Raw genomic sequence first — 17,407 nt, forward strand, 5'->3', positions numbered from 1 at the left:
GGAAGAACACCGTTGGGGTTTTTTTCTCCAGGGTTAGAATCTCAGATGGGGTGTGGTGAGAAGGCAGGATTCAAGCGTAGGAACATTTATCTTTTCCTCCAGGAAATAATGGGTAATTTGTCAATAAAGCATTCCTTTGGGGAAGAACCTATGCCAACTTGTGTGGTTGTCTTTCTTCCTCCGTGAAGGCGAGGAAAGAGTGGCAGATAAACCCACAGAGGAGGTCCCTGTTGTCCTGGGCCCACACCCTGGGGAGGGGCAGCAGGAAGCAGGTTCAGCTCAAACGCAGACCCCCAAATCCTCAGTCCTGTGAGTTAAAACAGGACGCACTGTGAGAGGGTGCCGTGGTGACAAGCCTGTGGGGCGTCTGAGGAGGGACGTGTGGAGGGTGAGGAGGACCCAGCCAGGTTACAGGGTCAGGCTGAGCAAGCAAGAGTCCTGCAAACCAGGCACTGAAGACAGTTTGCTCCACCGAAGGGCCTGGGTCTGGTGTGCGAGCCGCCGGAGTCCTGCGCGCATCTACTTGTAGTGACCCCTGAGCTGTTGGGGCGCAGGGAAGCCACGCGTGTCCCTTGGTCAGGTGCAGGGCTCTTCCTGAGTCTCCTCAGGTGGAGGAAGTTCACTGAGGTGGCTGTGGCTGCTGTAAGAGCACCCGTGGCATCCTTCCAACCCCCTCTATGGGTGGGACCACGTGGACAGAGGTAAACGATGGCCTGGAGCAAATCAACTGCAAAGGGAGCTTCGGTGAACTGAGGCGGTGGCAGGGGGGAGGCGGGGCCAGAGGCTTCCGGGTGTGTGGAGGGACACTGGTGAGGCGACCCAGGGCAGTTTGAGGGCTCCTTTGTTGCGAGTTCATCGTTTTAAGGCAATCTGCAAGATTCAGAAGTCCAAACGGGCTCCGGTTCCCCACCCATGCCCTCCCCACCACCATCCTCCTGCATTTCTTCACGAAAAGGCAAGCAGATATGAAAGTGTACTCTCAGGGGCGCCTGGGTGGCGCAGTCGGTTAAGCGTCCGACTTCAGCCAGGTCACGATCTCGCGGTCCGTGAGTTCGAGCCCCGCGTCAGGCTCTGGGCTGATGGCTCGGAGCCTGGAGCCTGTTTCCGATTCTGTGTCTCCCTCTCTCTCTGCCCCTCCCCCGTTCATGCTCTGTCTCTCTCTGTCCAAAAATAAATAAAAAACGTTGAAAAAAAAAAATTAAAAAAAAAAAAAAAAAAAAAAAAAAAAAAAAAAAAGAAAGTGTACTCTCAGACGGTACCCGATGTTCTGTGCCTGCTTTTCCTTCCTTGTGCTCTGCCCTGGTGCATCAGATGTGTCGACCCCGCTGCCCTGGGCGCTCCCAGTGGCAAGTGCCTTTACTGGGAGTATCGGACTTTCCTTTGGGATCAGGGAGCAGGCTTGCTCCAGATGTAGCAGTGGGGAAAGTGAGTTACTCCAAGTTGTGGGAAGTCTACACTGCACGTGGGACCTCAATACAACAGTGGGCTGGGAGAATGGTGGAAAAGCACCGCCGCTGCCTGAAGTCAACATTTACCTTAATTTACTTTGGAAAGGGATTCCATGTAGTCTTCACGGATTAAATAAATGTTTTGTGGGGAAGTCTGTCAGGCTTTGTGGGATAGAGTGAATCTGTTGTGGACTCAGCTCTCAAGGGCTTTGCGATCCCATCTGTTGGGGAAGACAAGGTATTCCTCTAACAGATTTGTGTGAGATGAGCTTTGAGAGCTTGGAGGACTTAGAGCACCTGGTGGGGCAGGTAGAGACACGGACATGCCTGGGAGGGGCTGGGGAGCAGCAAAGCACCTGCTTCCCTGAAGCCTCAGTTCCCTGTTTCAGGGTAAGGATAACGCGGCCCGCCTCCCGTGATTCAAGGGCATGGAAAGCACAGGGCCTGACCATAGCCACTGTCGGCATTTGACCGGCATCTTCTGTCACTTCCTCTGAACAGGTTGGGTTGCTTATTTGTAGACATACTCATAATGATGTACTTTTTATATCATGCATCTTGCTCGTTTACTTTCAGGAACTATCACAAGAATCTTCTACGCTGTTTCGTAGCTGTTGTGTACATTTTTAATAGCTGTTTTGTTCCACTGAGTGTGCTTGCTTGTACAGTTGGGCAGGTTTCCATTTTCACTATTTTACAACAACAGTATACACCTTTTTCTATATTTGGGAACATTTTTCTTTAGGAGGAATGGCCCTAAAGTGGAAGTATTGTATCAAAGATAGACTCACTAAGGCCCGGTTCGTTCGTTCTTGCAGCTTCTGGCACAGGCTGAACACAGCTTGCCCATCTTACTGCCTCCTTCCTCCTATGATTCTGTCCGGGAATCTTTCATCCTCTTGAATCAATAGACAGTATTAATCTGGCCTTTCTGCTTCTTGGTTTTCATAAGCCTTTTCTTACTGCCTCCTCGTGTTGCACAATTTAACGACTACCAGGAGGCTTCCTGAGCTCTCTGCCACAGCCAGCATGATGGCAGAGAGGTGTAAGAAGAGGGCAGAGGCAGACGGGTCAGAGCTTGTTGGCAAAGCCTGGATTTTACTCAGTGTTCTAGGAAGCCTTAGATGTCATCAGGTTTCTTATAAAAGACAACTCCGCTGAATGGAAAACGGCCAATGCGCAAGAGTGGCAGTGAGGCGGACACACGCCAGAAAAGGTCTGCGTGGCTTCTAGAATGAAAACTGCCACATGCCAGTGTACCAGACACAGAGCAAGCACTGAATAAGTGGTAGGACTGCTTACGGTTCCGGGGAGTGACAGGGAAAGGTGACAGGCAGGCCTCCCCTCCCAGGTGGCCAATAGGATCAGCAGGAGTCCTACCTGTATAGGGAGGGAAGTGTGTGCACGCTGGTTCTCCTGCTTTTCCACGCCACTGTCTGAAGGCGATTCTGGGGGCGTGGCTGGACAGTGGTGGTGGCACTTCATTGGTTGGGCAGGAAGGAAGGAAGTCCCATCTCTGCGCTCCAGGGGTGAACAAATGTCAGTCCCTAACCAGTGCCCGGAGGAAGGGGGGCGTCGGCCTCTGGGTCATCTCCTAGCAGCTCCCTCTCCCGTTCTTGGACGAGCGAGGTCAGCGGCGAGACAAGTCCGCACACCTCCCCTTTCGCAGGTTTCACCGCCTCACCTACCCGCGGACCTGAGCACCACGGGCACTGGAGGGAGGCTCGGCCCGCGCGCCTCGGTCCCGCCCCTGCCGGGTTGTAGGCGCTTCCGGCTCTGCAGTGCGGGCTCCGCCCACAGCTCCCGGGGCTTCCGTTCCCGGGCTGTCACTTGGGGCCCCGCCCCTGGGCTGTCGCTCGAGGCGCGGCCCGCATACGGCGTTTCGGAGCAGCCGCTGTCACCTTGCGGCTCCGCCCCGCATGGGCGGAGCCTCCGCCTAGAGCTCTGGGCGCGTGCGCGGCCTGCCCCGCCCGCCGCTCCGACCCGCGGAGCCCACGTTCTTCCGGGGGCGCGCGCGCCGGTGCGGGTGCGTGCGTGAGCGTGCGTGGACGTGCGCGCCCCCGCCGCCTGTGCCGGTGCTGCTCCCGCGCCCTCTGCCGCCGCTGCCCCTGCCGCCGCCGCCGCCGCCGCCGCCTCCTCCCCCACCCTCGACCCCCGGGGTTCCCGAGACGCAGCCCCGGCTGAGGAGGAGCGCGTCGGCCGGCTGCCCAGCAGCGCCGCGGAGCTGAGGAGCGGAGCCGCGGAACGGCGGGCGGGCGGGCGGGCGGGCGGACAGGTGAGCTCGCGGCGGGCCCCACGGGCCTCCCGTCAGGCCGGGGCAGGCGGCGCGGGGCGCGGGGGTCTGCAGGGGGCGAGGGGCGGCGCGCCCGCAGCGGGAAGCGGCGGCGACCCTCCCTCCGGGCCGAGGGCGCGGGGCGGGGGCCGGCGGGGGAGGGAGCTTCCCGGGAGCGCTCGCCGTAGCGGCGGGGCGGGTGGGCGCTGCGGCCTGCGAAGAGGAGCCGGCGGAAAGGTGCGCCCACCGCGCGGCCCCGGGCCCGCGCGCGCCCTCGTCGGGGGCCACGCGAGGGGTCTGTGCGCGCCGAGCGGTGCCCGGGTGCCGCCGCAGGGCCGCGGTGGCGTCGGGGACGACCACATCTGGGCGCAGCGTCTCTCGGGGCAGCCCGCACTCAGATGGGGGTGGGTAGGTGGGGCCGCAGTCCCGTGGGGGCTCTCGGGTGTGTGCGACGCTTCAGCAGCCGGTCCCCCTCATGCCCGATCGCGGGCAGCGCGCGGCCTTCCTCCGCCCCCACTGTCCCCGTGACTGACCTGAGGGTCTTTTCCTTCCCGGAGGGGGGGGGGGGGGGGCGGTGGCTAAGATGGTTGAGAACCGCTGGTCTAAGGGAGCCACACGTAATCTGGTCCCTGGGGCATTATGTCTACGGCTGGGGGAATTGAAATGTGTTCCTGAGCGAGCTCTCAGTTAATCTCTTAGGTTGGAATCATTTGGTTTGTAAAAGTAATAATAATAAAACGTTTTTATCAGTTTTATGAAGACGTTATTTTGCGAAGTGCTTTGTATTGTACTCTGAAGGAGACCGTATTCGGAACTCATCCGGTCAGGGTCTGACTTGTTTGTGTCGAGTGCTCGACTGCGAGCTCTCTTTCGTGCGCCTAGGAGATGGTTTCTCAAAATTCATTCAGTTGTGTCATACAGGAAAAGGAAGCAAGAGTTTCAATTTTATTTTGTTTTTTTGTTTTTTGGTTTTTTTTTTTTCAGGTTAGATCTGATAGGGGACATTTTAACTTGCTGCTCTTGGCCTAATAGTGCTCCGTTTGAATGTCCTTACTTAGTTGTCTAAAAAAACAATCTTAATGACAGAAACAGCTACATTGCCCCAGCTATTGACATGGTTGCCTAAAGGCAGGGCCCTGGCTGGCGCTTCCAAGACTTTATGTTCATTGATTTGCTTCTTTCTTGTTAGATGTCAAGCGAAGTTTCGGGTTGGAGTAATCCGTTAAACAGGAGATGAAATCAGAAGCCAGGATTCGAGGGTTCGGGGGAAGCTTATAATCGAGTGTTCACAACTCTCCTTTCCCCTGTGTCAGTGTTCTCGGACTCAGGGCAGCTCCGGGTGGCACATGGCCAAACCGAGAGCTACAGGAGCCGCTTCTGGCTGGCCGACTGTGTGGCGACCTGTGTGTTTGATACAGATGGCCTTGTGCCCCCACTGGTCATCGTGGTTCCTCTTTGTCCACCCGCGCAGGACGCTAAGGGAGATGTGTGTTCAGGACCCCCACGGCCTGGCCCCTTGGCCCGGTCTAAGCACAGCACCCAGGGGTTGTGTGGTGAGCAGACACTCGGGCTCGCCGAGGCACCGGCTTCTCAGCTGGAAGGCGACCCTTATTGGGGAGCGTGCCTGTCGGGCCTCTCCCGCGCCTCTGTGACCAGGCTCCTACCTCTGGCCTTCCGACTCACTCTTCCCCTGCCACAGCGGCCTTCTTGCTAGTCTCTTAGGAAAGTCATCTGCTGTGTCCTCCGGTCTGCCCAGAACACTCACTTCCTCCCCCTCGTGCTCCGAGCGGCCCGGCCCTCCCTGACTGCCCTGCCTAGAATTTCAACTCGCCACCTCTTGTTTCCTGTCTCCCTTCTTTCCTTAATTTTTCTTCAGCGCTTAGGTATTTTAATGTCCTGTGTAACGGATTTATTGTGTCGGTGTTTTACTGCAAGAGCAGGTCCACAGGGAGGCTGTCCCGTGCAAAGAACTGTTGCTGGCACACAGTATGTGCCCAGGAAATACTTGTTGAATGAATGATAGTGACGAGCTTAGCGGTTCTGTGCAGCACACCGTCTATTGCTTGGAAGTCGTTGTGGGTTAGCACTGAGCACATAGAGGTTTTGGGTTCTGAGGGAATGCTGGTGAGCCACCTGCCCTTTGGGAGAGGACAGCCAGTCGGTACTGGAGAACCTTTTCTGCAACTTCTAGCTTAAGTTATTTCAAAATGGGAAGTATTTAAAATCAGAAGATCTGTAACTGATAATAATGCTTCCAGAAATTCTGTCTTTGGTTACTCCCCCTCCCCACCCCCCCAAGCCCCGCACATGCTGGTCTTAATACTTGGTGACATCTGTTAGTTAATTGGGCTGAGAGGTAGTAATTGTTCCGAGAGCTACTTGAAGTGAGCTGTTCCTGAAGGCCTAAGCCCGGGTCTCGTCTCGTTGTGTGACTGAGAGGAGCAGGCGGAGTCCTGCTTTGTGCTTAAATGGCTCTGGAGCCCTTCACCTCAGGCCCCTGTTAACTCAGAGTAAGTGCATTTTTGTGTGTTTCTGAGGATGGTACTCTTAATTAAGGTGGTCGTGTCTTGGCCACTTTGTCCTCGAGTCCTCCTGCAGAGGTGGCCCTGTGTGCAGTTGTGAGCTACCCTGCAGTCCTTACTTGTTCCCAGAACTTGATTTAGGCCTTTTGTCCCAGTTGCTGCAATGACCACCTACCTGACGCCACCACGCAGAATCCCCTAACAGGCTACTGGACGGTGCCTGTTTAGAGCCTGAGTATGAGGTGCACATGCTGGTCCTGGGGGGTAGTGGGTGCTCACTAGGTGTTGAGTAAATGACGGAATTGCAGGGGAGCTAGGCAGTTGTGATGAGGTGGAGTTTTATCTAGGATGGGAGTTTGCTTCCAACGTCAGAGAACAAAATGAGTGTGGGACACCCAGCAGAATCACCCTTGAACATTCCTTCGCTCTCCTATGAAGTACTCTGGGCGGGGTTTGGAGTATACAGTGCTGTCAGCAAACAGCGTCCCGTTTTCCAGTAAAGAGACAGACCCCTGTGTCTTCTGGGGACTGGTATCCAGCTTGGTGACCAGTCCTTTGCACAAGTGGAGAGGAGGCTCTTAGCTCTAGTGGTGCCCTCGTGAGTGTCTAGATGCTCTGAATAGCGGTTGAAACTGCGGTACCCCTGAAACGAGGCTTACTCTTACACTCTGATTGGTTAGTTAGATCTGAGCATTCTCGGGCTGCAGACACCCCTCCTGCGGGTCAGCAGAACCCGTGCTAGACTTTTCCTTCCTGAAAAGGACAAGACCGGGCTCGCGTGATTAGGGGCCTCCCTAAAATGGGGGTAATGGTACCTGCCCTGCCTGCCTGTTTGGGGAGTACGCGGGATGATAAGTGGAAGGTGTCTCATCAACTGCTTCCTAAATAGAAGTGACCAAGGTGCTGAAAGATGCTCACAGTCCTGTTTTATGAAAACGCTAACCCTAATTTCAGAGAGGGCAGCGCTGTGCCTTTGCCATCCTGACACCAGGGCCAGCCAGAAATAATGACATCCCCTGAAGAAGATTAGCAGCGAGTCCGTCATCGGTAGCTTGGGAAGATTTAAGGATTAGATCGGCAAACGGCCTGTGGTTCGCACTCTGTCGTTGCTTGGTGTTTGCGCTAGTTTTGTTGAATGCCTTGTACGCTTGCCAGCGAGCGTCCTTAGAGCTGAGACCGCAGAGATGGGGTCCAGCACCTCACTCTCTAAAGAGAGAAGTGTCTGATGGCACCAGGTGTGGGATGTCCCTGAAAATGCCATCTTAATCAGTGTTCTTTTTAAGGACTGATCCGTATATACTAAAAGTTCACTTCATTCGAAAACTATTCTGCGTTGTTCATGTATCTTACATAAATGGTTTTATTATTTTTTATTTCAAACGTTTATTTATTTTTGAGAGAGAGAGTGAGAGTGTGCTCGAGCATGGGGGTGCCGAGAGAGAGGGAGACACAGTCCCAAGCAGGCTCCGTGAGGCGGGGCTGAAACTCTTGAAGCGGGGCTCGAACCCATGAGCTGTGAGACCATGACCTGAGCCGAAACCGAGAGTCAGAAGCTCAACGGACTGAGCCATCCAGGTGAAATAAAAATTGTTTTCTTTCTTTATTTTGAGAGAGAGGAAGCATGCATAAGCAGGGGAGGGGCGGAGAGGAGAGACAGAATCCCAGGCAGGCTCAGCACCATCCGCACAGAGCCTGATTGCAGGGCTTGAACTCACAAACTGCAAGATCATGACCTGAGCTGAGATCAAGGGTTGGTCACTTAACCCGTTGTGCCACCCAGACACCCCTAAAAATGGTTTTTAAAGCTTAGTTCTGGGGGCACCTAGGTGGCTCAGTCGGTTAAACGTCCAACTCTTGAGCTCAGCTCAGGTAGTGATCTCATGGTTCGTGGGCTCGAGCCCCACTTCGGGTTCTGTGCTCACAGTGCAGAGCCTGCTTGAGATTGTCTGTCTCTCCCTCATTCTCTGCCCCTCCCCCGCACTCTTGTTCTCAAAATAAACAAACAACTTCAAAAAAAACCAAACTTAGTCCTGTGGCAGAAACCCAACTAATGTTTTTAAATTGTGTGATATATTGTGAGGGATCAGTGAATGTCTCTTGAATGTGTAAGTGTGAGTGAACCTCACTTGTCATCCTCGGCTGTGTGTAATTTTATTATCCTTTTAATTTTTCTGCATTGAACTTGTATCAGCAGCAAATACGGTGGTTTACGAGATGGAGTGGAGTCTCCACTGCTGCGTCCTGAGGAATTCTGTGCCAGTTGGTTATAAAACTGCAGCCCTAGGAGTCAGATGATTGGAACGCTGACCGGCCGCCCTGTCAGCTGTGCCCCACCCTGGCTATCTCTGGGGTGGCCGTCCCCTTTCTTAGAGAGCACTGTCAGCCCTGTCCTCGCTGGGTGGAGTAGACATGTGGTGCAGTGAAACCAACAGCACCTGAATCTCTGGCGTCTTGTAACCTTGCGTTGGTTCGGGGGTTGGGGGCCCCAGATCATGGGTCCTGCCTCAGACAGTCCCAGTAGAATGTAGAGGAAGGTGCTGGGCAGGAGTGGCTGGGCTCTGCAGAACGAGCATGTATCACTGTCTCACTGTTTTTCCCCCCATCTATTATTGGAAGGGATTAGCAGCATAGCAAATGTTTGATTCTTACCTAGGCAGTCCCACTGAATTTTTCTTATTAAATAGGAGAGTCTTTTGTGAGAGGGTTTCTCTAGATAAATAATGAAAATTTTCTAGGTCAAACAGTACAGACTCTGTAATTTTTGCCACAGAGTATGAAGTTTATATTCTCTGTGGCAATGTGTGTCTTTTCCTCTTCGCTCACATGGGATTTTAACATTTTATATTTTGGTGCTCATTTAGCTACTGCTATAGGGTTTGATAATAACAATCAGTGTTTTGGTGTTTTTGTTATTGTTTTTTGGCCAGTTGCAATAAATTTTGGTGTGATAAGAATTTAGTTATAGGGGTTCCAGGGTGATTCTGTCAGTTAAGCACCCAACTCTTGATTTCGGCTCAGGTCATGATCATGGTTTGTGAGATCAAGCCCCCCGTTGGGCTCTGCACTGACAGCGCAGGGCCTGCTTGGGTTTTTCTCTCCCTCTCTCTGCCCCTCCTCTACTCATGTTCTCTCTCTCTCAAAATAAATAAATATATTTAAAAAAAAGAATTTAGGGGCGCCTGGGTGGCTCAGTCGGTTAAGTGTCCGACTTCAGCTCAGGTCATGATCTCACAGTCTGTGGGTTCGAGCCCCGCATCAGGCTCTGTGCTGACAGCTCAGAGCCTGGAGCCTGCTTCCAATTCTGTGTCTCCCTCTCTCTCTGCCCCTCCCCTGCTCATGCTCTCTCTTTGTCACAAAAATAAATAAAAACATTAAAAAAAAAAAAAAAAGAATTTAGTTATAAATAAAATGACTTCAGTTATGAAAGAATTTTTAGGGGCACCTGGGTGGCTCGGTCGGTCAAGCGTCTGACTTGGGCTCAGGTCATGATGTCAAAGTTTGTGGGTTCGAGCCCCATGTCAGGCTTTGTGCTGACAGCTCAGAGCCTGGAGCCTGCTTCGGATTCTGTGTCTGTCTGTCTGTCTCTGTCTCTGCCCCTCCACTGCTCACATTCTCTCTCTCTTAAAGTTTAATAAAACATTAAAAGAAAAAACTTTTAAAAGTACATGAAACCAACCAACATATGTTTTTTAACTTAAAAAGAAGTTGTGGGTAGAGATTTTTGCTGGATGAATTTATCTTATACTTTGAATGATGAGACTCCTCACGTCTAAATCTAAAGTTCAGAATTTTTTTTTTTTTTTTAAAGTTCAGAATTTTTAAATGTGATCTCATGGTCCAGTTTTGTTTTGAGACGAAACCAGAAGGTCTACAGTTTAAGAATGACAGTTGTCTAGGAAGTATTTCTTAACTTGTCCGAGCAGTCACCCCCTGTTTGAAACAGTATGGTTTCTCATGGAATGCACTTAGAGGACCCCCTCCCCCTGCCCCCCAGTAGCAAACCCTCTGAAACGGTCCTAACTGCAGTTGGGAACAGGCCAGTTTACATAATGTGCATCAGCTTAATTCCCAGGACAGCTTTGCATCGTAGCTGTTATCCAGTTTTAGAGATGAGGAAATTGACAGTTACATACTTTCTCTAGTGTAAAGGTGTGGCATTGAAAAGAATAAGCACCAGAAATGCCACCAGGTGTTAGAATGACAGCAGACAGAATTTACCCCTCTTAAAGTGCTGTTCTCTGTTGCATCATCGTGCCCGTTGGGGTGACCCTAACTGAGTGCTGCCAGCAGCACCCTTCTTCCTGGTGTGTGTGCCCCACCCTGGAGTCCTCTGCCTCCTCCCGGCTTCTTTCATAAAAATGTATCCGTGGAAAGGGTAACTGTAACGTCCTCTGAGCGCCCTGTCTTGACAGCCAGCTAGGTCAGTCTGTCCCACCAGCTACTAGCCTCATCTCGTCCTCACCAAGGCCAGCGGATTGCAGTGCAATCAGGTATTGGTGGCGTGGGCATAACTCTTGACTGTGCTGTAGCGTCTGATTCGCACCGTTTACTTGTGCCACATTTTAGGTGTTCATTCTTTTTTAAAAGGAATTTTGTCTTATTTTTAAATTTCCTTCATTTATTTGTTTATTTTAATGTTTATTTTTGAGAGAGAGAGACTGAGCATGAGTGGGGGAGGGGCAGAGAGAGAGAGAGACAGAATCGGAAGCAGGCTCCAGGCTCCGAGCTGTCAGCACAGAGCTCTGTGTAAGGCTCGAACCCACGAACCATGAGATCACGACCTGAGCCAGAATGGGACACTCAACCGACTGAGCCACCGAGGTGCCCCTCTCTTCCTTGTAAGTTTATTTATTTATTTTTGAGAGAGAGAGAGAGCGCGCATGTGTGCATGGGGGAGGGGCACAGAGGGAGGGAGAGAAACAATCACAAGCAGGCTCTGTGGTCCCCGCGTAGGGGCTCAGTCTCATGAACTGTGAGATCATGACCTGAGCCTGAATCAAGAGTCGGACGCCCAACGGACTGAGCCACCCAGGAGCCCCTGTGGCATGTCTTAAACCGGTCACAGAGTCACAGCATGTTGTGAGGCAGATATGGGTAAGCCTGTCCATTCATCAGACCTACGTGCTGCACCCTGGAACGGGCCCGTGGTTGTTGTCCTGGCCTTTCCTAGAGTGACCATCCAGCTGAGGGACAGCTCACCCCGTCGACAGTGGTCGGGTGCAGAATTTGTTTCTGTGAACGGCAAACAGCTGTGTACAGCCTTACCTAATTAGATGCTGTGTTTTTAAAAGACAAATGACAAGGCAAATTAATAAGGTGTGAATTTTTCTTTAAGATGGAAAAAGAAAACTCCTCTTACGTCTCCAATGCATGTAACAATAGCTCGCGTTAGTGTACAAGCTGTGAGTCTGGAACGCTGTGAGCAGCGTGGCTCTCATCCCGCGTTGTGAACTTCGTCTGTGTGTGTTTGGGTTTATGTTCAACTACTGTAAAGGGTTTTAATGTAGTATCTTATTCAGACGAGGCTTAATGTATAAGAAAACAAGCTACTTGTGCTTAGGGTAGGAACAGATTGCTCCTGTTTGTGAAACAGTTACTGAGAGTTGGAAGCCCGGGGCTCAGTCAGTTAAGCATCTGCCTTCCGTTCAGGTCAGGATCTTGCGATTTGTGGGTTCCAGCCCCACATCAGGCTCTGTGCTGACAGAGCCTGCTTGGGATTCTCTTCTCTCTCTCTGCTCCTGCCCTGCTTGTGCTCACTCTCTGAAAATAAATACATACGCTTTTTAAAAAATTAAAAACAGAAAACAGTTACTGAGACTTGGGAGTCAGACTTGCATTTGGATGACAACCCCACTGGCCCCTGCCAGAGTGACCTGAGTGGATGATGCGGTACTTCTGAGCCTCGGTCTCCTCATCTGTAGATTGGAGATCATAATAGTAATAACTGATATTTATTGTGTACCAGGCACTGCTGTAAGCACGTGAGCTGGCTCACAGACGTACGATGCTAGACTGTTTCCATTCCCGTTGGACAGAGGGGACGTGGGGATGTTTAGGAAGTTGCCCGGGTTACTGAGCTCATGAGTAGCTGAGGCAGGTTCCAGCCCAGGCAGGTGACTTCACAGCTGCCCTCACGCCACCCAGTGGACCCGGTGCCTGTCCAGCAGACTTCTTAGGAGCATCTGGTGGTGTCCAGGCACGTGTGCCCCTCGATGCCTGCACGTGGTAGTACTCCCTAGACTGGAGTGGCACGTTGGTCCGGCTACAGCCGTGATCGCGAGTTCTCCCCCACTGTACCCAGCTCCTGTTTGGAGGTGACACTGCCTCTGACATCAGGCATCTCTTACCGTTGACTTAGCAGCAGCGTGTGCTTGTTTTCATTCTAGAGTCAGTGGGATCGTTTGCTTCTGGTCGTGGCTGCAGGAGGGGGTCACTGTGAAGCCACGTCCATCTTACTTCATCAGAGGCTGGCCATATCCACAGGGGACTTTCACGTTGGGCAGTGGGAATCGGTGCAGGGAAGTCATGCCGTTTCCAGCAGGGGCATTTGGGGATGTGTTCCTCGTGGAGACACAGAAGATACTGGGCCTTGTCTGTCGCGTTTTATGAACTCTCACCCACTGGGCTTTAGAAAACTCTTCCTGGTAGGCGTTCATGAGGGTCCCTCTCTGCCGTGGTACAGAGTAGCTCCGGGTTCTCCTGCTCTGCCTGTGGACCCTTAGGCCTGGTCTGCAGAGAGCCTGGTGCCTGCGTAGGTTGACTGTGACGTCAGTACCCTGAGATTTTAGGTGTTGTGAGGCTAAAACACCTACTACCAAAATCCCTGATGCTCATTACTTCATGAGAAATACTTTGTCTTCCAGTGTCTAGTTTTATGTTCAGATTTGGGAATATATTAAGGTTTTCTGGAAACTTTTGGTCATAGTAATGGTTCTGTCCTAGAACCTTCTCTGGCATGGTGCACAGAGGAGCGCCTATCAGCTCCAGTGCTGAGAATGGAAATGTCACTCGTACTTGCCCGTCACGTTCTGGGGGCAGGGGCTCTAGCTTGTTTTAAGCTCCCTGTACACAGAGGGGTTGGAAGCTGTTGGTGCCGCACCGGTGTCCTATTCCAGGGCCTCATTTTGCGTTGCCCAGATCCATTTCCCTGTGCTGCTTGCACCTCAGAGGATGAGCGGGCAGGAGGGAGGGTGAGGTCAGAAGGGGCAGGCGCCTGCAGGATGTGGTAGGCATTTGTTAGAGGACAGGTTCTCTCCAGGTTGATTCACAGGTAACCTCCTTCTCATGAGTAAAGTTTTGAGAACGTTCAGTTCCTATTCATTCTTTCATTTTTTAGTCTCCTCACAGTTGAACATATTTATTGTGATTCTGCTCAACTTGTGATCTCCTTTTCCTTTTGAGTTCTGTTCTAAGCATCACCTAACTAAGCAAATCCTTATTTGGTTTCTGGACATAGTTACTACTGATAAAATTAATTCAGCATTTACTGAATGTTGTGCCAGAACCCGGGGCAGCTGCTCAGTTCATAACTCAGAAGGGCTTCAGCACTAGCCTTGCTCTCGGCCACCACACCCTCTTGCAGGAATAGTTTCCCGGTTTGGGAAACCCAGGATTCTGCTCAAGGGTGTGGCCCTGGGGCGAGTCGTCTCTGCTCTCCCTCAGGTGTCTGTCTGTTGCAACCTGCTGCCATCAGTCTTGTTTCCCGTGTTGGAGCTCAGGAGAGCAGAATGTCCGCTCTGTGGTGCAGGAGGACGCAGACACTCTCTCTGTGACCAAGGGCAGTGCTTGCTGTATGGAAAACAGTGTTCTTTCCGTGCCTTGGATTGGGCTGGGCCCCTCCCTTCTCTTACGCTCTGAGGCTTGGTGGGGAAGTTGGCTTTAAAGAAGGGACTCATTTTACTTTTTATTTTCTTTGTTTTAAGGCTCTGCATCATTGTTGCTTTTTATTCTTCACATCTTTTGTGGAGTTCCTATATTTCCAGTGACTAAAAGAATTCTTTATATTTGAAAATTATTTTATTTTGGGGACACCTGGGTGGCTCAGTTGGTTAAGCGTCCAACTTCGGCTCAGGTCATGATCTCATGGTTTGTGGGTTCAAGCCCCACGCCAGATTTTGTGCTGATATCTTGCTCAGAGCCTGGAGCCTGCTTCGGATTCTGTGTCTCCTTCACTCTCTGCCCCTTCCCTGCTCATGCTCCGTCTCTCAAAAACGAATAAGTGTTTAAAAAAAAAAAAAAAAGGAAAGGAAAAAGAAATTATTTTATTTTTTTAGTAGGCTCTATGCCTAACCTGGGGCTCGAACTCACGACCCTGAGTTCAAGAGTGGCTCGCCCTACCTTGAAATTCATTTTAAGTTAGGAATAAATATAACAGAAGACTGTAACATTTGGCATCATTTCTTTTGTGTTTTCCACATTTGTTGACTCTTGCTTAGAATTTCTTCCAGTATATAAGTGGAGTTAATTGGTGCTAATTTCTTTTGTAGTGTACAGATTTTTTCCTTTCAGAATAGGTAACAGATTCAGAGTTAAACCTTCAGATCAGTTTTCTGAGCCTCTTCCTGCCTGTGTTCTGAGTCTGTCCCAGCGCTGGGAGTACTGGCCCTCCCTGGCTCGAGGCTGGAGCTTTAGATCCACCTGCTTCTTGAATGTTCTTTGGTACTAGATTATTACCAGGTTCATCGCAGACCATAGATGAAAATTCCTGGTCTTTGGAACACCAGTTGTATCTCATGTTTTAGTATTTTTGTTTTTAGCAGGGTCTCTTCCGTGGGGTTGGGTGCAGAGTGCCTGAGGCAGAACAGCAGAACCTCTGTCCACCTGTCCCAGTGGAACCGCCATTCTCAGTAGCCCTTGTGCACTTACTCCTGTGTCTTTGTCCTGCTCCTTCAGCGACCTCTCTTTCACTTGAGGCAGTCGGCGCCTGTTCCTTCCCTTCTCCTTTTCCTCCAACTTCTGTCTTCAGTTTACCTTCACTGCTGGCAAGGCAGAGAAATTTACATTTTGTCTTGTAACCAAAGTTGCTGTGGGTAAGTTTATTGTTGAAATCCATGGAATGGTTATATTGTATCTGTCTGTGAAAACCCTGTTTATTGTAGAGCCAGGGTCCTGTTCTCTGATTACATTTTCTTTCTAGAGTAGGGCCCCTCTCCCCTCAAGGTTGCAAACAGGCTCCCCCCACCCCCAACTTTTTCTTGGATTCTAAATTTTCAGTTCCCATCATTTGGTGTATTATCTTTGTGGCCTGGAACTTTCCTTTGGGTACTTTGTCCTCCTACCCCTGGCCAGACAGTGGCTCTTGAGACTGCCTGTCCAGCCACATTCCTTATTTGACCCACAGTGTGTAGGAAGGCTGGACAGTGAGATGCATGGCAGCCATAGAGGCCTCTGTATCTTGGAGCAGTCTTCCCAGAGACAGTGAGAACAGAGCCCTTGGTTGGCCTTCATGCTGCTTCATGTCTGTGCTGAGTGACACTGCTGAGACAGGCTGTAGAGCCTGGGCTTGGTGGGTGCAGGAAACAAACTGAGGAGGTGTGGCGGGGGAGGGGGGGGTGCTCCTGGGACTTGGGACTCTGGGTGTGACTGAGACCTTTGAAGTTGGCCTTTGTCTCATGCCCATGTTAACTCCAGATGAAGCAGATCACCTGTGGGTGAAGTCTTTAGAAGAAAATATAGGAGACTTTACTTTTGGCCTTGGGGTTGAGATGGACTTTGAACAAAAGCAAAAAAGAAAAGGGAAACAAAGAGATCATCATTTTGCAAAGATTTGATACATTCAGTTACATAACTAAGAAGTTGTGAGATTGGTTGCACAACAGTGTGCATAGAGTTGAGTAAGTTGGTAAAAAAATTTCATGGTTTTTAGCACAGTAGAAAAATGTAAGAGGGGCTCCTGGGGGCTCAGTTGGTTAAGTGGCCGACTCTTGGTGTCAGCTCAGGTCATGATCTCTCAGTTCTTGAGTTCGAGCCCCACATCAGGCTCTGGGCCAGGAGCGTGGAGCCTGCTTGGGAGTCTCTATTTCCCTCTCTCTCTGCTCCTCCCTGCTTGTTCTCTCTCTCCCTCGCTGTCTCTTTTCCCCCAAAAGAAATAAGTAAACTTAAAAAAATTTTTTAAAAAATGTAAGCACTAGTGTTCATCAATAGACATGGTAATAAATGAAAAGGAACTAGGAACTAGGAACCTTTGTAGCATTTATAACCAGTAAAGGGTTGGTGTGCTGGAGGCCACAACTGGTGCAGCCCCTGGGGCACTGTGCAGCCGCCCTGCCAGGGGGCAGACCCCGAACCCCAAACACTGCCCTGTGAGCGGTCCACACCGAGAAAGGCGCCCTTCTGCCCCCTGGTGCAAACTGGGAAGTCTGGCAGTGCCCGTGACTGTGTCGGGGGCAGGGGGCGGTGCTGATTGCTGCCGACCCCTGGTCGCAGGTAGCGCCCCCACAAAGACGCTGCCAGTTCTCCGGAGCCAGAAGCTCCCCTTCCAGGCGTCCGCCCAGGCTCTTCCTACGGTTTGTGGCGAAGGACCAGATTTTCTTTAATTGCCAGTCTGTCAAAGACTGATGATACTTTTGTAAACTGCAATGAAAATGACTAAGTGGAAAAGTAAATTACAAACAAAATGTAAAATACAAACCCAGATTTTTTTCTTCTCTTTTATTTTTTAAATTTTTTTTTCAACGTTTTTTATTTATTTTTTTGGTACAGAGAGAGACAGAGCATGAACGGGGGAGGGGCAGAGAGAGAGGGAGACACAGAATCGGAAACAGGCTCCAGGCTCCGAGCCATCAGCCCAGAGCCTGACGCGGGGCTCAAACTCACGGACCGCGAGATCGTGACCTGGCTGAAGTCGGACGCTTAACCGACTGCGCCACCCAGGCGCCCCTTCTCTTTTATTTTTTATTTTTTATTTTTTATTTATTTATTTATTTTTATTTTTTTTTTTTTTAATTTTTTTTTTAACATTTATTTATTTTTGAGACAGAGAGAGACAGAGCATGAACGGGGGAGGGGCAGAGAGAGAGGGAGACACAGAACCGGAAGCAGGCTCCAGGCTCTGGGCCGTCAGCCCAGAGCCCGACGCGGGGCTCGAACTCACGGACCGTGAGATCGTGACCTGAGCCGAAGTCGGACGCTTAACCGACTGAGCCACCCAGGCGCCCCCTCTTTTA

At 51.1% G+C, this 17,407-nt stretch overlaps 1 protein-coding gene across 3 annotated transcripts in view; it reads left to right on the forward strand.

Annotated features, from left to right (window-relative positions):
• The first annotated feature begins 3,451 nt into the window (after nucleotides 1–3,451).
• DNAJC5 (DnaJ heat shock protein family (Hsp40) member C5) overlaps nucleotides 3,452–17,407 on the forward strand; it is a 35,548-nt gene continuing 21,592 nt past the window's right edge. For 2 of the 3 annotated variants that reach the window (XM_081795416.1, XM_078443850.2), the window contains exon 1: nucleotides 3,455–3,723. The gene's annotated coding sequence lies outside the window, so the exon portion shown is untranslated. Of the gene's footprint in view, nucleotides 3,724–17,407 lie in introns of all 3 variants that reach the window. The other variant, XR_014137518.1, reaches the window with a different exon arrangement.

This window comes from Panthera onca, chromosome A3, assembly GCF_046562875.1.
Source record: "Panthera onca isolate mPanOnc1 chromosome A3, mPanOnc1 haplotype 2, whole genome shotgun sequence".
NCBI classification, from domain to species: domain Eukaryota; kingdom Metazoa; phylum Chordata; class Mammalia; order Carnivora; family Felidae; genus Panthera; species Panthera onca.